Genomic DNA, 20,680 nt, shown 5'->3' with positions numbered 1-20,680 from the left:
TGAATTGAAGTCAGAGTGAGGCATAAGCAAAATGTCTTTCTCTCAGTTGTACTTAACAGTTTTGATACCTTCAGTCCATCATTTCATGTCTCTGAACTAATGAGAAACTTCTAAATTGAATTTGTACAAAGCAAATCCACTGAGTTAGTGACTTTAATATATCTTGAGCGGCCTGTCAGGAGAGCAGCAGAGCAGGCAAGTGACAGTCTGAAGGATTTTGCACGATTTACCTTAAACATCCAACTGCTGATGTCCGGGCAAGGCATATGATTTTGCCTATGCATCCGATAAAGCACATGGAGAGAAACAACCTTCTCCAGGGGGTGACAAAAAATAGGAGATGTGCTTCTGCCCTGCTATGTGCTCTCCTTGCAGCACAGAAAATACTGGAGGAGACAGCGGAGCTTGCATGGGGCAAGCTCCCTGAAGCTCCCAAGGTTGGTCTGTGCTTAGCTGCGGATGCCCGTGTCCCTGGGGAATCAGTGGAGGTATGGGTGGCCTCAGACCTCCTGTGCAGGGCTTGGGCAGCTGTGGAGAATGCTTCTCTCGCTAACGCTATAGCTTGGAAAGCTTTCCTGCTTTCAGGCTCTTCATGACCATCCTTATTTTCTGCAGGGAGCCTTTCCTGGGCGCTGCCATGTGCCTTGCACCACTTGGGGTGCTCCCAATAGCCTTTCAGATGGGAGGAGATGGATCTCCCCAAGCCTGAGGTTGGATTCACCCTGCTTTGGCATCTGCTTGGTGGGCAGTCCCCTTCATGGGCATCTGGCACGGCCATGCCCGACCCTGTATCCACCCTACAACCAACTCTGCTTTCCTCTCCCTCGGCACTTTGTCCTTCTCCTTGAGGGACTCTGCCTTGTTGAGGCTCTGCAGATGGAGGGGACTCTGCTCAAGCTTATTCTTATTTCCTTACTTTTATTTCTCTGTCCTTTTTGAGCACATACTAAAGTTGAATCCATTACTCCCATTCTGGACCCAAATCACACCTGTGTTTGACTAAGATACACCGTTCTAGAAAGGACATCTTTCTTTTAAAATGGTGAGTTTACAGTAATGTAAATACAGGTTTCATCACTCTCAGTATGAAATTTATTTGCTTGCTTTCTTATTTTAAGGCATTTTCTTTTAGCTTCCCACCACTGGTGCTTATTATGTTTTTCTCTGCTTGTTGCACGTTCCTCTTCTTCCCTTTCCCTCTTTCATGTTCCTTAATTTCTTCTAAAATGGTTCATCCACTTTTTTCCCTTTCTTTCTGTCTGGTTAGAGCAATAACAGATCAGCATCAAACAGCTGTATAAGTTCTAGTAACTGTTTTTACCTCTGGAGATTTTAAACTTTGTCAGAATATCCTGATAATATGCTGATTGAAATTCCCCTCTGAAGTCTCAATTTTATACATACGGTCGTTTCCTGTGTACCTCTTTGCAGACAGATACTTAGTGATGTTTTTGTTTAACCTCTGGAGAAGACACAAAATAGAAAACAAGCAAGTAACAAGCATTTCCAAATCCCAGTGCTATAAATCTGTTTTGTTTCCCTTCTGCTTACAAAAGTGGCAAATTATTTATTTTATTATCTCATATCACACCAATAACAAGAGGAGACTGTTCCATGCAGTCCAATTATGAAAAATTGCCTGAGATAAAATGACTCACAGTGTACCTGTTTTTCATGGCCCTGTTGCAAGGAAATATTTACCTGCCTGAGGTGAGGAGAATTTACACTCATGCTGGCAGCTGAAAACATCCAATCAGAAAAAAAATTGTCAGATAAAATGTTGGTCAGTCCCTATTGTTTGGACCATTTTGTTGACACATGAAACCTAACTTGACCCCAATTGTGGAAGTTTTCTAACTTTGGCCAGTGGTAGAGTTTAGGGCACTGGGACAGGTTAGAGGATCCTCTGAATTCCTTTCCAAACCAGTTTTCTGAAAAGCTGAGAACAGGTTCGTCTATGTTACTCAAATGCTTTCTGTCCAGATGTGAGAATGAATTGGCTCAAGTGGATTTGATTCTTCTGGGTTTGATATTTTTATTGGTTAGCAGTAAATTAGATTAAAAAACTGCATCATTCCCCGGATGTGATGGAAGGGAAATGTTGGCAATGTATGTCAGTAATAAGATTAGTGCCTCGGTTATTTTATTCGGTTATATCCACTTCCAAATGGCTGGATCGCCTCTTGTGCAGCAATACAAAATGGAAGTATCTGGAAAAAGCAGGGATCAGACTTCTTTGCCAGAAAGCCACGTAACAGAGTATTACATATTTTCAAAAAAATTCTTAAAGTCTCAACATTGTTTAGAAGTGTGCAGCCTGCTAAGCCTTCAGGCATTAGGAATGGCTGATGAAATGCACGGGTCCCATTCAGCAGACTTTCATACCCGAGCAGAAATATTCTGAGTATACATACACGGGCATATAGACAAGTACACAGGGAGAATGACTATGTCAGTCTGCAGCTACTTCGAAACACTCTTTCCTATCCTGACCTCACTCCCATAACTCCCACAACCCGTGGGGGTTGATTTTTCTGCGTGCTCCTGGCTGCTAGCATGGGTGCTCACGGCTGCGTCGGCTGGGCGTCCCGGGCATAGAGGGAAGGTGGTTTGCAAGGGCACAAAATCAGGAGCCTGCGTCATCAGTTAGGGCCTGACCTACAGCTGGTCGAGCTGAAAAGCATTTCTATTGGTCCAGCAGGATGTTGGTTAAGATTTAACACTCAGTCACTGAGGAAACAGTATATTTATTTTCTTAATCTTGTTTATGTGACACGAGGGATAAAGCTGTCATTTTAGATGCAGGACAAGTGCATGGGTTTTCTGCTCACCTGAGTGGTGTCACATGCAATGAGCCCTGCGGGTGCATACATCATTTTCCACTCCCCAGCCATGCCCAACAGCCTGCTAATGACTTTTGCAGCCGTTCCAGGTAGCAAGCACAAAAAGGGAGCATGGCCATCACATTACTGGGGTTTTCACTAACAAGCAAAGCAAGTTTTGCTTGGCTTTTTTCTCTCCCCTTTGTCAGTTAGGATGTTCTTGGGAGAGAAAGTGCTTTACTTCCAGCTCAAGCGGTTAATGTTAATGATTAATAGCAGAGGAATGTGAAGATGGCTTACCAGGACAGGCTTCTGTCCTGATTAACGATGGGGCAGGCTCTGTCAAAACCATGGCGGTGGGAATCACATATACATGTTTGTGTATTTATATGTAGTATATTTCTGTGTGTGTGTGCACGCATATGTTGCTGGAACTTTATACTAAAAATATCTTCTTTGAAGTCAGAAAATTGCCTTTTTTGTCTCCTTTGTGTCTTAGAGAACAGCAGTAGACACATTCCATCCTCCTGAAAAATTCATGTTTGTTCTGGGAATTTCTTTGGCCTCAAGGCAGCACATTTAGAAATGTACTTTTAAAAGAAGAATAAGAAAGATACACTGAGCCACCACTGAGCCTTGCTCCTGCCCTGAGATGGTCCTCTTCCCCCCGACTTACCTCCACAAGCCAAGGCTTCCTGCTCTGCTCAGGCCAGCCTTCACCTTGCTGTGGGACAGAGGGCTTTGCTCAAGAGGAAGCCTTGATGCTTGATGCAACCCAGTCGGGATGGTTTGCCATATGCTGCAGAAAAAAAAAATGAGTAGAACAATTCCTGCTCTGAAAATTGTAAGACTACTTTCAGGCAGACACACAGATGCAAGAAGGTCTCATAGCCTGTGAGGACAAGGAGAAGACTGGCTAATGAAAGCAAGAGCGTGCAGCTAACATAGGATCATTATTGCCTGGAGCAATTATAAATCAATGGAGAGATTGAAAAAAACCCCAAACCCCTCTGTGTTTCAGCAGTGATAGAGTGTCTCCAGGGTGTTTCTGGGTCTGGAGGGGGGCCTGCAGCCCAGAAGGGTGTCCACCTGAGAGGAACAACAGCAGGGAGCTTCATATTCAGGAGTCCCACTGGGATGAAGCAGCAGGGCTGACTGAGATGCTGGGAGCTGCATTGGCTTTATCAGGGCACTTCTCTGTGGAAAGCCAGGATTTGTTAATTCAGCTGCTCAACAAAGAGATAGATGAATTTTACTCACAAAACACTTACAAATAATCAGTTGGAAAAGTAAAACAGATTTATATGTAATAACAAGAAAGTTCTATATTTGCAGTGAAGCTGTTAACAGGCAATGTGCAAGGCTATGTCTTTCTTGGAGGCCACAAACTATTACATGTTCCATTAATTATGAACCTACCATTTTTCCTTCAGGGGTACCACAAAGAGCTGTACGGCAGAGGGGTGGGCACCCCTCCTTTGCTTTACTCAGGTGGCCAAAAATGGTCCGAAACAACGGGATGGGGACAGGGTGGTTGTCATAAGGAACAGACAGTCCCATTTCCAGCTGGATGGATTGCCACTCTGTGCTGAAGGCAGCAAGCAGTTTTGCTAACCTTGGTGGTGGGGCAAGGACAACTCTGAAACCTGCCTTTTTCCTGGTGGAGTCTGCAGGGAAGGGGAAAGCACACAGGTTCTCCTCTTGGGATGGCTTTTGGACACCTCTGGGTTAACTGAACAGCATCAGGTGGCTGCTGTCCTGGTGGGGCAGGACTGTGGTACCTAGTGTCAGCCCCATCCTATCCCCATCTCTGAAGAGTGGTGAACCTGGTAGGGCTGCTGTGTGCTCTGGGTTATGACTCACAACATGACTAACACGTGCAGGGGAAGAGAAATCCATCTTACCTCCTCGTGCAAAGGTATGGGGAGGTTCCTCAATGACCCTTTGAAGTCCTGACATGAGTCTGCCAAGGTCTGTCAAGCAGAGCCATCTTACAGAAGATGGTGAAATGCAGGGTGGAGCTGATCAAATTTTAATTGCAAGGGTTTCAAACACACATTGCCTTGGCCGCTGCAATTCCCTCCTGAGAATATACACATGGAGGTAAAAGTGTTCTTAATGGTTTATGTAACTCCTATTCAGAAATTCTCCAGATGGCACAGGGATCCCCCAGTTGCGTAGTTCTGAACTGCTATCAGTGGAAAAAAAATGTTATTGAGAGAAAACCGCCTGTGTGGAAGTGAACCTTTTTACATTCACTCAAAATACTACTCTTGCTCTTTCCCACTGCTGCCTCCTTGGTTCCCAAGATATCTTCCAACTGTGGCTGCATACAAGAGGCCAAAGTTTTCATGGCACCATGCCACTGATAAAAGGCTCTGCTGTCCTAATATTCACAGGACTTGCACAGACCTACCCATGTTTATTTTTATCCAGGTGGTTGGGTACCGTTTTCATGAAACTCGGGCAAGTTGTGTCACGCTACCCACAAGAGCTGCTGGAAGGCTTGAGCCTGTCCTCTCTTGCCACTGGTGCAAGGGGTGTCCGTGTGGCTCCTGAGTGGGACAGGCTGGTGGACAGTCTCAAAACTAGCTTTAAAAAACAATTGGCTTGCAAGCTGATCTGAGTTGCTGTGGCACCTTGCTCAAGGTATTTACCACCAGGCTTTGCCATCTCTGCCACAGCTATGGAGTTAGCAAGTATCCAACTTATTTGTGTTAGGACAGGCTGGGCTGCGGGTCATGCAGAGACTGAAATTACAGCTGTGCTGTATGGGCACACCACCACTGCTCTTTCCTCTCTGCACCTGTAGTCATTGTCCTTCTTGGCTCTTTTTTTTCCCCCATGCATCAGCTGCATTACTCAGTATTCCTGGCTATGGTGTCTAGGGATATGGCTTTCTCAGGTCAGAAGGTGGTTGTTCCTCATTTGGGTAAATATAAATACTATGTAAGATTTGTATAAATATAAATATTAAAGCCAGATATAGATGAAACAATTAGAAACCTCTTGGGGTGGGTCCTTCAAGGAAGAGAAACACAGTTTTAAATAATTACAAAAAGTGACATTTCTTGACACTTGTTGGGTTTGACCAAGAGTTTATCCAAGGCAACGTTCCTTTGAGCAGCAGTGCACTGACATGTGTGAAGTCTTGCATGAGGTGCTACTATAATTCTCTCAGATATTCCCATAAGTAGTTGTAAGTGTTTGCAGTGCCGGTTGCGATCAGTGTAGTCTGATTCCTGTCTGGCTGATTTCCTCCTGTGTGTAAACTTTGCTTTCCATGAATCATCATGAGTTTCCAAAGTTTGCTTTCCGTGAGAATCTGCGTGACCAGAACTGGATTATTTGCCTGTTCGAGAGAAGCAAACACAGCTGGAACAAATTCATTTTTTTTAATCAGCATGAGTATTTGTGAAAATATTCTTGGTTGTGTTCCCTCTGCTCTGCTTTTTCTGACTGATACTTGCACAGAAATGTGGAAAAAATCCATTTTATTCTTTCGATAAGGCCACTATATGTCTCAGCCTCTAATTGTGATAAAAAATCTCCTTTGACAGGCCTGCCAATTTAAAAGTCAACCTCGGTTTATTGAAATGAAAGAAAGGAATTGAACTTCAGTTCTCCCAGAGAATCATTCTTCTCATATCCCAAGCACACATTAGTTCTGGATCTCTGTGGAATACAATAGGAGAGAGGTTATTGAATTGAAGTTTCAAGCACAGAAGCAGAGCTCTGGCCAATTATATTTTGCCAGGGCTGAAATTGGACTCGTCAGAAAAAAAAAGGATATCAAACCGCAAACCAATGTGATGCAGAATCAAATCTCTCCTGAGATGAAATGCTTCTCTGTCGGGAAAGGTGAGGGAAGTGATGCTGTATTTTTGTCTTTAGTATCTGTCTGCTCTTCATGCCTTCTTCCTGACTTCATCTCCTTTTTCTATCATAATGTGTATTGTGTGGCTGCTTAGAATTCAGTGATAGTACCAAATATCGGATGTCAGAGTGCTTTTGCCTTATAATTACTGGGCTTGTTGAGGGTGTGCTGGACAGTAGATGTGAAAGCTCAAACCGTGTGCTTCTTCAGGATCTCACAAGGTCAGTCCCCAAGCAGTTACCAACACAGGGCAGGGGAGGAGAGATGGCCTATCAAATGTCCTGTTAGCTGCAGTGAGATGAGGTTTCGTGATCAGCCGGTATGGAGTTGATGCTGACTTTCCATTACATTCCCGTTCCTGTTGGAAGGGCAGTTATGCTCTATGCTTTGTATGAGATGTTGAGCTACAATTTTCTTCAAATATTTAATTCTGTGGCAAGTTTTACTACATTTGCTTCCCTTCACATCATACTTTCCCCCAGACATCCTGTGCACCTCTACACGAGACACAAATGCACCATCTGGGAAGCAGTCTGTAGGTGGTCGTGGAACCCACACGTATAGCTATTAGCTTCAAGATGCTAATGTCTGCATTAATCATCAGATTGACTCCCTTGTGTTGCATTTTTTAAGAAAGACTAAATTTCTTCATTTGTCTAATTATTTACAGTCTCATTTATATCAAGTTTTCTTACAGAAATTATTTCTTCTGATGCAAAGCAAATGACTCAGTTTTTACAGACCTTTGAGTATGGTGCCATCTGCGTTTCTGTTATCTCAGGAAATTTTCATTTTGTGATTCTGTTCACGCACACACCACAAATGTGAAATACGTGATGCAAGAGGTCATCACGGGGTCAAAACTAACAAGATACAGGCAACCTCAACATGCTGAGATAAAATGTTCTGAAAAAAAATGACTCAATGACTTGCAAAAATGACTGTAGCTTCAGAGAGAGTATCTTTGCTCTTTGTATCAAGCAACCGAGAATTCAGATAGTGCAAGTTCTTTACAAGTAGTATTTGCTTATTCAAATGAGATACAAGACTAATATGTCTGGATAGTTTATACATTGTTTAAAAAGTAATTTCAAGGTGCCATTAACTGAGTGATTTTGGATGGACCCAACTTTGAGGGCCCAATGTTCACACTACGGACATATCAAGGAGGTTTACTTCAGACTAGCTCTAGTCTATTCTCATGGACTGAAAAGCCGCGAGCAGTTGAAACCCACCTTCTGGTTTAGCTTCATCCAGAAGGAGACCAGTTTGCATGGTCCACTATCACGCAGTGATGGAAATCAAAACATGGTTAAGTAGGGGTCATCAGGAGATTTTGCTTCAAAAGCAGGCTCTTCATTTGAACCAAAATCCTACTGTAGATGCATGTAGATACTACTTGTAATGGCAACTGGAACAATTTTTTCTGTCAAAACCATTTATTCATGGAATGTAGGAATTCAGATCAAATTAAACAATTTAGTGAAAGTGTATCCTTTCCACAGAAAACATCATTCTCCTTTTCTGTCAGAAAGACTCCATATTTCAACTCATAGCTTTTCTGGCAGCCCCAGCCCCAGGCATCAGGCACTGGGGACAGGCTGAGGCCTGGCAGGACATCAGCTGGCAGGTGGGGATCAGGGTCAGGCATGGGCATGGCTGCGGCAAAGCTCAGGCAGAGGTTGTGGGCAGGAGCTCAGCTCAAGGGCGGCTCCAGAGAAGAGGAGATACCCTGGCCCAGGCTTCGATAGCCCTTTTACCAAGGCCATCAGCTCAGCTGGCCCCAAGCCCAGGCTGCCAAACCCCCAGGAGCAGGGGGAAGCATGCACAGGACCCTGACATATGTGGTGTAATTCCAAATATCCACCCTAAAAATAAAATACTTTGCTTATACTGATAAGTGAGCTAGAGATTTTCAAAATTATGACAGGGTATGGATCTCCCACTTGGCAGCTTTCTGCATTATTGCCTTAATCTGGAAGGATTTTAACTGCAGTGGAACAGATGTCACATATTGCCCTGGAAAAGGCTACATATTGCATCAAGGAATATTATGTGGGGGAGACAGTATTAACATGCTTTCCAAAGCAAAATTCCTGCTTTGAGACTCCATGTCTTAGGAAATACTGGAGACTTCAGCCCTGAGAGCTGGAGGTTCTTTGTGGGTGATGGACAGCAGGCAACAATAAGGTGGGATGGTAAGAGAGTCACTTTTTTCTGTGGTCTTGCACTGAAATAGTAAAAAGGATGAGTTGATAGGCTCCAAAGGAGGTGGCCAGGGTGCAGTACGGACTTACTGTTCTCTGTGGACTGAGTTACTGTTACTATTTCAGAGGGAAAATTGCTTGCCCTGGGCATGCAGGGAGCCTTAAAAATCAGGGAGTGATGGGAATAGGTTCTCAGACATTTGGTTAATTGAGATGTTTCCCATGATTGGTAGAAAATAAAATAAAACTGATCTTCTGTAAACTCTAGTCAACTGGGAAGGTAGTTGATCAAGATTGCTTACCAAAACAGCAAGATTTGTTTTCGAAAAAATAATGAAATTAAAGATGTGCGTTGTCTGTTTTGTTTTCTCACCCTTTATATTAAACGTGGGTGACATTTTTCAGTTAGACGATTTTTTTTTAGATAAGAAAGAAAATTCTGTTTTAAGGAGACATGAAAGAAACAACAAAAGCACAGTCTCATGACTCTAGAAATGGAAGCTTTTCAAACCAGTTACTGTAAGATTTGCTATGAAGCTGTGAGGAGCAGCACTGATGGACCAGGGACAGGATATAGTGTTCTCCTAAATTAGCTCAGCTCCCCTGCATTAGAGCACAAACCTTTACCATCAACTATTAGCAGGAATTTATAACCAGGACAAATGGGGCATGCTTATTTCTTTCAGCTTCTTAATTAGTTATGATGCCCCCTTCCTAAAGACATTACAGGATCTGAAAACAGTCTCTGGGCTAGGAAATGTGTTATCTCATATCCTGAATCCCTGGGGCAGGATGCTGAGCAGATTCAGTCAGTGCAATGTTAAATGTGGCACATCCTTGTTTACACTGTCCGCTTTTTATAATGCTGGTGGGCATATGTACGGAAGTTTTTTTCTAATATTGGGGGAGGATTGATGAAGAACCTTCAGTCCAGAGTCTTGGAAAAAGTGATAAATGGTGAATAAAACTTTGGGCATCTTTAGGGCATGGGATAGCATCTCCTCCATGCAGGTGAGGAGCAAGGGGCAGCAGGGCTGTGTGTAAAACACAACAGGGAAGAGGCAGGTACCTGCATACAGCTTGGCTAGAAGGAGGAACACATTTGGGCTGCAACGCTGGCATGACCAGGAGCAGAGCCAACGTAGAGGAGCATGGCAGCAGTGCTCCGTGCAGCAGGTTCGCAACCGCTATAACCATCAGGAGTCAGAAACTGGTGCAAAACCTACTCAGTCCACAATCTGGGTGCATCCATACCCCTGTAAAAAGGTTTGTATGTGTTTTATTAACCAAAACACTGCTTTTTAGCTAGGTCAGTTTACAGACCAGGAGAACGAAGTGCATATCAAAGCCGGGAGAAGGTGTCCCACAGAAAGGGCCGTCCTTGGCTCTGTCAGAAAGGCAGTCGTGCACCAGCCCATGCAGTCAATATGTTTAGCAGCTCAAGAAGATTAAAACAAACTCATTGGATTTGTCACTTGCAGAGCTTTTTCCAGCAGTCGCATTTAATTTCCCAGCTCTCAATGCCTGTAACCTAATTTCTACATCTGTATGGGGTGTGCGGAAAGCAGAGAGGGATGGGGGGGAAGCATCAGACTCAGAAAGAGCCACTGTCAGTTTAAACATCATTTAAACTCTTGAGGCTGAAACGACAACAGAGCAGTGCAATGTATAACACCAGCTGAGCGCTAACAGGAGAACCAGTGCTTGCTGGTTACGGTGCTCCCCTTCCCTGCCTTGCTCTGTTAGATATGACCTGCTATTTTGTTCCATCTGCTTTAGAGATGAGGGTAGAGCTGCTGTCTCATCTGCCCCCCCCGCCCAGATAGTCCCACCTCCAGTTCATTTTCTGTGCTGTGAGAGGTTTGGTTTTCCCAGCCTTGGCTGGGGTTTACAGTCCCGCTGCTCATGCCCTCCGCATCTCCCAGAATCATTTGTGTGCTGACTCTACCTCTGCACATGCCTTCACCCCCCCCAAGCTTTTCAAGTTAATGGAAGCTCTTCTGTTCTCCGCAGTTCTCTCTTAGCCGAGTTATCCAGATTTAATTGCTTTAATCATTCCTCAACTCCTTCCAGACACTCAAGTCATTATTGTTTGATTTTTGTTTTTAATTGCTTCCAACTTGTCAATGTTCTAGCGTTGTTCTGTGCTGCAGGCAATGCCCAGAGACCTCGGAGCTGGTGAAGACTTTTCTGATCTTGCAGCTGGACTTCTTGGTGAGCCCAGGCACAGGGTGCACCAAGCGATTCCCCCTCGAGCCCAGCCGCTCTGGCTGGTGCAGCGCAAGGACTGACGTGCTGCCAGCTTAACGGCTGGGTGAGCTGGTAAAAGCTAAAGAGGAGTTTGGGCTGGAGCTAAAATGGTTACCCAGGGAAGACTGCCCCAAAACAGATTGTTCCTTGGGATCTGCTGGGTGTCCCCAGCTCCGGGTGATGTCAGGATCAAATCTAAGGCTGCCGCTGCTCCATGTGCAGATGCTGGGAAGTGCTTCCAACAAATGTTTTGAATCATCTTATCACATGTTGCATCATATCTTCAGGGTTTTTTTGAAGCCTTCAATCCTAGAGCCATGTTATTTGTTCTGGATGTATTTTTTATTTATTGTTTCTAGCTCTTGGGGTTGTAGAAAACATCTCGAATGCAGAGTCTGATGGCTTTGAGGTGAGTGCTCAGTTTCAGAGCCTCTCCTCTGTCTGAAGCCAACCTCATAGGCTTCCCGGGGCAAGAGGATGATGAAGTTTGACTCTGGGCTTCATACTTTTTATTGTCAGTACTCCCCAAATTGTAAATTAAAGTGCAACCCCAGCCTGCCCAGAAAGGATGGGAATTGCTTAACATAGTGAGAGGCATGTCTGTGCAGAACAGGAAAGACATGGAGTGCGCACTTCTTTTTTTATATTTCTTTCCTTGCATCTTTTAATTTATTAAATATTAATAATTTATTGCATCTGGAAATTGACATTAGGTAGAAGAAATAGAATCAATTTTTAATAAATATGAGCAATAAATAAAACATTTAATAAATTATGCATGGCAAAAGATTACTGAAAGATTAAATAATGATCATGTATACATACTCAAGCTATTATTTATTAATAGCTTTTTTTGCAGTGCAGCATTCATGACACTCAGGGAAAGTACAGTTTCACCTGAAAAGTAAGCCAAGAGAGAGGGGAGCTGAAAGTTTCTATCTTTGTACCTCAGTGACTTTCAGATCAAATGTCTTGCATTGACGAGGGGAAGAAAATGTTTCTTTTCCCTCGTCCCAGCCCTGGAAACTCTGTGCGCTCCAAACCCCAGTTTTTCCTTCCTGCCTGCTGTCAGGCTGAGGCTTTCTGCAGACTAACCCTTGTAATCCTATTACTCCCTCCTAAAAACATGTAACACAAAAAAATTTAAAAAAAACCCAAACCAGTGAAAAAGCCAGTGGCAGTCAATTTAGTACCTGGGAATTTGGTTTTTTAGCCTTCTAAATACATTGCTTCAGGTGCTTCATCAATGACCTGGATGAGAGGACAGAGTGTACCCTCAGCAAATTCAGTGATAATACAAAACTGGGAGGAGCGTCCGACACACCAGAAGGCTGTGCTGCCATTCAGCGAGACCTGGAGAGACTGGAGAGCTGGGCAAAGAGGAACCATATGAAATTCAACAAGGGCAAATGTAGGGTCCTGCACCCAGGGAGGAATAACCCCAGACGCCAGTACAGGTTAGGGGCTGACCTGCTGGGAAGCCGCACTGCAGAGAAGGACCTGGGAGTCCTGATGGACAACAAGCTCTCCATGACCAGCAGTGTGCCCTTGTGGCCAAGAAGGCCAATGGTGTCCTGGGGTGCACTGAGAAGAGCGTGGCCAGCAGGTTGAGGGCGGTTATCCTCCACCTCTGCTCTGCCCTGGTCAGGCCACATCTGGAATCTTGTGTCCATTTCTGGGCTCCCCAGTTCAAGACTGACAAGGAACTACTGGAGGGAGTCCAGCGGAGGGCTACAAGGATGACGAGGGGACTTGAGCATCTCTCATATGAGGAAAGGCTGAGGGAGCTGGGTCTGTTTAGCCTGGAGAAGACTGAGAGGGAATCTCCTCAACGCTTATAAATATCTAAAGGGTGGGTGTCTAGAGGAAGGGACCAGACTCTTCTCAGTGGTGCCAAGTGACAGGACAAGGGGCAACGGGCACAAACTGGAACACGGGAAGTTCCATCTGAAAATGAGGAAAAAGTTCTTCACTCTGAGGGTGACCGAGCACTGGAACAGGCTGCCCAGAGAGGTTGTGGAGTCTCCTTCTCTGGAGATATTCAAAACCCACCTGGATGCCATGCTGTGCAACCAGGTCTAGGTGATCCTGCTTTAGCAGGGGGTTGGACTAGATGATTTCTAGAGGTCCCTTCCAACCCCTACCAATCTGTGATTCTGTGATTCTGTGAATCTGCAATTCTGTGATTCTGCTTTTTCCAATACCACCTTTTCATGCTTAGGGATGCAGGTGGTTGTATCAAACACCTTATCTATCAGAGCTGGCTCCCCAAGGGCTAAACACTGTTATGAGGCAATCGATTTACTAGAGGTGACCAATATATTTGCAATTAAACAAGTCTCTTACTGCAAAGGTTTAACTTTCAGCAAAGAGGATGCAAATACATTTCGGTGGAAAACCCCGCCAAAAATACTTTCTGCTGTATAGAAAAAAAGATTTTGGCTTCTAAAACTGAAACAATCATTTTAAAAGCAGATTTATATGTTTGTTAATGAATATCTCATACAAAATATGGGCAAAAATATTTATTTATTTTTAGTTTTAACATATGTAGGCTGAGTTTTTCAATAGAGACCAAAGGAGTGGGAGTAAAAAATCCCATTGATTTTTTTTTTCCCAGGAGTAATTGTGTGTCAAGAAATTGTGTATCCTGATAACAATTTTTTCAGATTCCAATTGCTTAACTGCTCGTCTCTTTCTGTGTCTCACTGCAGTGCTCCGTGGCAAAACAGTCTGGAGCAGCAGATTGGGACCTGCTTTGGGCCTCCCAGAAAGTGGCCATGTCTGCCTGCAGTCTGGCACCTCGTTTCCTTCCACTCAGAATTAGCTTGGTGATAAATATAACTACTAATTATATTTTAACCTACATATTTTTCTTTTTTTTTTTTCCTCATGTATTACTTCTTAGAGCGTTTAATTGCCAGTGGAAGACTTAAAGGGGGTGTTTTACGCAGTCCATGTTTCAGTACCCAGCAATCAGTAATATCACTTTGATATCTCAGTGGAAAAAAAAAAAAAGGTTAAACAATGCAAAGGGCAACTGATGGCCAAACCTGACCAGCCTGTTTCTGAATGACACCAAACCACATGTTTCTTTCACATGGTGCCGGGGAAGGAAGGCTCTTTGCCACCACGTGCGTGTCCCTGCTCCACCCCGATGAAGGCTCAGCTGGAGCACCATCGCAAACTGATCCCACTTTGCCCAGTCTCACGCACATTTTAATGCAAGTGCGATTTAAAGGCTGTCTCTCTGCATTTCCCATCAGAGGGCTGGGCAGGATTACAGATATAAAATCAGGTTATGAGCCTGAATGCAATAATATGTAAGAGGGGGGAATTGGACCCTGTGTCAGAATCTCACCTTGTTGATAATTCTGGGATTGCTCACAGGCTGAAAAGAAATCTCCCTGCAGTCTTTTTTGTTCCCAGCCCACTATTACGATCCTGAAGGAAACCAAACGAATACCAAAGCATGTTTTTTGAGAGATTATTTCCCAGCCTGTTCAGGTTCCGCACTGCTGCTGCCAATGTTACCGAGTACACAGCTCGCTCATGTCAAAATTAAGCAGACGACTGTGCTGAACTTGCAAACGGAGATGACTAAGACCACGCAGCGCTGGCCACATCAACTACAGCTTTCTGTTGGAATACGATGTCGGAGCCTCTTGAGCAAGTGGCTGGAAGCAATCGCCCTGTGGCGCATGCCAGGCAATTTCAGTAATGCTTCTTCTGGGAAGAAAGGCGAAGAACAAGTAGGTGCCCTGATAATAATTTTGCCTCTTTCCCTTGGTGGCAGTGACAGTTAGCACTGATCCATCCCTAGTAGGTACCTGGCACGACAGCGTCTGTCCGACTGACAGAGCAACAGTGTTTTACTCAGTTCTGCCTGTGGTTTTCTTTACGCAGTGAGATTTGTTTTTTACTCTGTGAGGAAGCACACCAAAACGCGAAGCCTTAGGACCAGCTTCCTGATCTTGAGACAGCCTTCGTCCAAACCTAAATGTGAATTTTGTCAATAAGGTTTATTTTTGTTATGGATTAGTCCCAGTTCCTGTAAGCAGCCTCCTGATGCGCCTCTGGGCTCTGTTTTGTGTGCTTTACCCCACACCTCGGGAGGTGTAAAGCAGCTTGAGATCACTCCTAACATTTGGGGAGAGGTGGTGTCACATACTGACTTGATCCTGCACGCTCTGGAGAACCCAGAAGCTGCATCGCCTGGGAAGACTGCTGGCAGCGCCCTCTCCTTCCCCTTCCCACGGCTGAGAAACAGATCCAAGAGGGCAGCAGCGCGTCTGCTGTGAAACCTGAAAGGGGTTTACCTCAACATCTGCAGTTTCCACCGAGGACAGTGATGCTATTAGGTTGTAAACATATGTTGCAGATGACATTTAGAGTAGAGACGGCTGCTGAGGAAAGGAGGTGTTTAAAACCCCTCTTACACTTTCCAGGTTTTTCCATTTATACACGAAAGAATTATAAATGCAAAGTGAGATGCGAGGGAAATTATAAATCTGTCACCTCCAAAATGACCATTTAGATTAACAAAAGTATTTTTTAACTTTTGGCAGCACTAAACACCTTTTTACATTATATATAATATAATATTTAGTTCCCCAAGGTAGGATCTTTTGATAGGAAGTACTACAGTGCCAGAGCTGAAATAATGACATTTGCTGAGACTTCACCCTCTTACACTGAAAAAATAAGTTAAAAGGGTGCTGTGGGAGAGTGTAAACAAATGTGTTTATTTGTGCACGTGTAGATTCAAAAAGAGAGAGAGACACACTAGCTGTGTATGAGAGAACATTTGACAGTTTAAAAGCTGTTTCAAAAATGTGGGGTGAAATCTTACCCTTACTTGAGGCAACGGGTTCTTTGACTGAAATGGGAGAAGGACTTTGCTGCTGGTGTTACTTAGATCCCCAGTGAGAGAGGGAGTTGTGTTAGCTTTATTTGCCAGCCTTCAGCTGTGAGAATACTTTCAAAACCATATTTTTTTTTTTTTTTCATTTTTTAAATGGAGAGAGACTGGATTATGCTACTGTTGCAACATGAAAGCAAATTTCCCCTAGGACAGATACTCAGGGACCAATGGTAGCAACATCTCTTACTGTTCAAAAGATTTATTTTGAGATTACCAGCTATGATAACTTTGCAAGGCAGTTCAATTCTTGAAGCCCATCCTAATTTAAAAGTTAAGGTGGTAAATAAAAGATGCAGACAGGTATAGCTTAGGTTAAAATCTCCATGAGCATATTGTATGTAGGAAGCTCAAGAAGGATTCAAACTTACAAATTTTGCATGAAAGGGTTGAATTATTCATGCACTGAGTCAGTAAATGAGGTTACGATGCCACGGGTGCATTGGCCCTCACATGAGAATTATAATAAATTATTATAAATTATTATACATTTTCCTGGTTTTGTTCAAGGGTAAGGCAGCTCAGCAGCTTTTTAGAACTTCAGCTTTTGTGATGAGATGCTAAAGTTTGCCCTCCTGGAAGCTACCAAATATTCACGAGAATGGTCTGGAAGATTTTCAAAGGTGACTACTGGTTGTGATACATGGGTATTGAAAGCTTCTCAAGGACAAAGAGTATTTGGAGGGGCTTCCAAAACTGGGTGGTCCTTGGATCCTGGAAAACATCCTGTGGTGTGGCTTGCAGCAGCAACCTGCTCGTAGCCAAGTTGCCTGAGTGGCAACTTTCCAGTCTGAAATGTCCATGACCCACCATAATCTCAGTTTTCTCTCAGGAGTTCAGCCTGGCTTGTGTCATGGTTTCCCCCTCACGATCGGCACTTGCATGAGAGGTGAAGAGACAGCAGGCAGAGGAAAAGGAGGGAAATAAAGATGGCTGGTACTTTTAGGTAGGCTTTAGGGGTGGAGGTGGGTGCCAGGGCTGTTATCGCAGGTGCATGAATTTTTTCAAAAGGAACCCAGACCTTGAGGTGAAAAAAAGGCAATGAGGTACGAGTGGGGAAAAAAATGGCAATTATTTGTGTTACTTTCTGTTGTGGGATGAAGAGTTATCCTGAGCTCTGTAGCCCATACTGGCCACATCCTCATTTCTGGATCTTCTCCTGAGCAGTCTCTGGCCACATAGCCATGTTCAAGCACTGAGGCCAAGGGCTTGCCTATAGGAGGTTAAAACATGCATGTAAGTACACATTGCTGTTCCCGTTTGACGTCACCAAGTCCATTAGATAACACTGTTTCTGCAGTAAACCCCTATCAGCCAGCTGTGATTTAAGGAGCTTTGCTCTCCTTTTGCTGTGACTACTGTTTTTAGGTGTGAGCATCCTCTTTTCCTGGAAAAGTGTGGGAATGGCTGGGCTCAGGCACTTAGTCCAGCAGTGCAGATGTCCACAGCTGGACTCCAAACTAATGGTGGCGTTTGTGTGATTGTTCTGCTCTGGGCTTTGCCTAGATCATGTAGTTATTTCTCCTGTCATCTTTTTTAAGGTGAAACATTAGTTAAATGTTTCTGTGTGGTGACTGTCAGCTTGCGTTTCTGTTTTGCTCCTGTTTGCAAGCACTGATATGGACACCATTAAATTATAAAAGTGGTGCTGTATAGAAATGGAAGGATTTTAATGTGTTAAGAGAAAGGCACTTTGCTGATAATAGTTTTGAAGAGCCTACCACTCGTGTGAGTTACATAGAGAAAAATAAATTGCTACCATAAAATGCAGAAGGCTAAAAGGACTTTTAGTCCAGAAATCAGATTCACAGAAAGGACTATTACGCTTTGATTGTCTGTGCCGAGTCTTTGTCCTCATATTCATTTTACTGAGGGATGAGGCATTAGCTAGTGAACCTGAGCCTGGAGACTTCTGCCAGTCTCATCCATCAACAGCAACAGATACATGATAGGGTGAGACCAGCCCAAGAAAGCCATTTGCAGGCTGAGTATGGCCACCCTGACATTTGGGCTGAGTTGCAGTCTGGAACTGCCAGTAGCATAGGAGCCTACATGTGCAGGGACATCCAAGTCCCAGTACGGTCAGTGGGAGTCAGCCGGTGTGCATGGTGGAGCCTGGAGAGCCATCCAGCTGGGCAGCTGGAGAGTGTCTATTTTAGGATATACTGGCCCCAGGGGCTGGCTCTCCACAGGCTACAGTGAGACCTTAGATACCTATTGTGCCTGTAGGAACCTGTTTGGTATCCTTTGGTATCCTGAATCCTACCTCTGGGATGCATACGTGTAATTTGTTACTCCCCCTTCCCATCTGTGCCGGAGCTGTGTCCTGCAGCCTGTTTCGCTGCGTGGAGGAGAAGGCTTACTGCTTGGGCATTGTGGGCAGGCTTCTCTCCTTTTTGTCTTCAAACGTGGAGGTCAAAGCATTCTGTTTGTACAGCTTGCAGCAGAAACTGAGTATGGACAAACGCGGGGGTGTCTCTGCTCTCTTGTCTCACAACAAATGTACTGGTGTAGTTGGGAGAGTGAATTGATAAAAGCAGCAGCTTTATTCTCTGTCCTACCACATCTGAGATGCTGTGTGGTCTGTTGGGAAATCGGTGGGAATTTTGTCAATGGCGTTTGGTAAGTTTTGGACTATTTCCTTTCTCCTGATGTTCACTAATTTGGTAAGAGAGTTGCTCTGCAAGCAAAAGAATAACTTGATTTCCATTTTTGCCTCTCTCCATCTCTTGGCATTGCCTCACATTGGTTTTCACTGATATGGGTGGTCTAGTTGCTTCTTTTTCCTTTACTTCTTCTTACCTTTAAGCAAAAACAAAAAGTTGAAATACAAACATCATGACAAAGGTTTTAAATGAAGAGGGAGTTCATAGCTGAGTAAGTCGATGGATAATTATGTGTAGCAATTCCAACACACAGTTTGCCTTGTGAATTGACTAACATTACTTGTGGGAGGGAGAGAAGGCCAAGGGGTAAGGAAGTCAGACGCACAGTCAGGCAGGGATTTGGGCAATGGATGAGACAATTCAGGTGACATCAGTCAAAATACTTCCGAAAGCTACAGTGAAGTTGGTGTGATTCATAGCTGACAAAGAGAGTTGAGAACAAGGTGCCAACCCACCATTTTTGCTGATGTACAGATTTGGCTGAAAGCAATACGTGTCTCACGCCTTTCTGTCTATTGGCGTTAAGCACCAGGAGTAGCTTCAGGAGCAGCTATCTGGTTTTCTGGCAGTGAGTATACAGGCAGGAAGGATAGAAAGGGAGAGGAGGTATGGAACATGTTAAGAAAAGCTTCTCGAAAACCGTAGATGTCTGCAGATTATGTGTGAGTCCTCATGGTCTTTGTTCTGCTGGAATTGATAAATGTTGACCCCAAATGGCTGTACTTCCAACTCCAAAGCTGCTCTCAGTAGTAGTTAAGTACACACTCCAATTATCTGTCTCAGAGGAAGCTGGAGATACAGCTGTGGGTACAAAACCTCCACTGCACAGTCAGTAACAGCGATCACAAGTGGTAAGTAGAGCAGGAGAATATCAAAGGCCCTGATGCAAGGGCTGAAACTCAGGAGCTGTGCAGGGCTTTTCAAAATGCTTCCAAGCTTTTCAGAAATGCTTCAGAAGTCTGACAGGTTCAACCAGCACTCTATGTTTTATGAGATTCAGAAAAAATACAAAAGATGCTCCTTCTTTACTGTTATTCATAGATAGACTGGCAGGGCTAAAGAACTAGGTATCAGAGCAAATTTGTGTGTTAATCTTTGCATCAATGTGAGGCTGAAACATCTTTCTTCTTCTTTTGAGCCCTCATCATCACAATGTCCAAGTCTCTTGGAAGCATTAATGAATATATCCTCAAAGCAGCACTCCAATAATGTGTTGCAGATGGGGAACTGAGGCAAAGAGACTCAGTGATTTAACGAAGGTCAGGGAGACGGTGGATGTAAATCCTGGAATTGAAGCTTGGATTGACTAAGGATCATTAATGCATCTGGGTGAGCATGTTACTTCAGTTCAGAAGTACACTTCTGAGTGAATCTCCTGCCTGTCCCCACCTCCAGGGACTCGGTTGCCATCGAGGGATCATGTTGGATCGCACAAACTCTACTCCTTTCACATGGACTGAACCAGGAGTGTGTGTTCCTGGTGGGTGTTCAGTCCTCAGGACCAGAATAAAGCTGGGCTGAAGAAAACATGCCGAATGTGAATCTGCTCCTCCCATGTTTGCACTGTTTACTAATGGAGACAGCCTCAGTGTCCTCCAGCGCCAACGCCATAAGTGCAAGCTCAGGCTTTGAGGATGAAAGGCAAATCAGACGTAATGAAATCACTGTGAAATACAACAGTTTCCCCTCAACTAATGACTGGTTATTGGAAGAACAGTTTGTCCCATGCCTTTGATCTTGCTGAGGGATCACCAGCAAGCAAGTCTGCACTCAGAGAGTGCCAGTGCCGTTCCTGCCAGAGCATGGGTTTCATGCTAGCAGCTATGCAGAACCAGCTGATCTAGTGAATTTGCTTGAACAGAGCTTAAACCACAAAGTACACAAATGAAATTAGACTATGTTTCCTGGGTAAATGCTGTTTAATCAATATGGAAACC

This window comes from Grus americana, chromosome 3 (genome assembly GCF_028858705.1).
Source record: "Grus americana isolate bGruAme1 chromosome 3, bGruAme1.mat, whole genome shotgun sequence".
NCBI lineage: Eukaryota > Metazoa > Chordata > Aves > Gruiformes > Gruidae > Grus > Grus americana.
Note: the sequence above shows the minus strand (reverse complement) of the source record.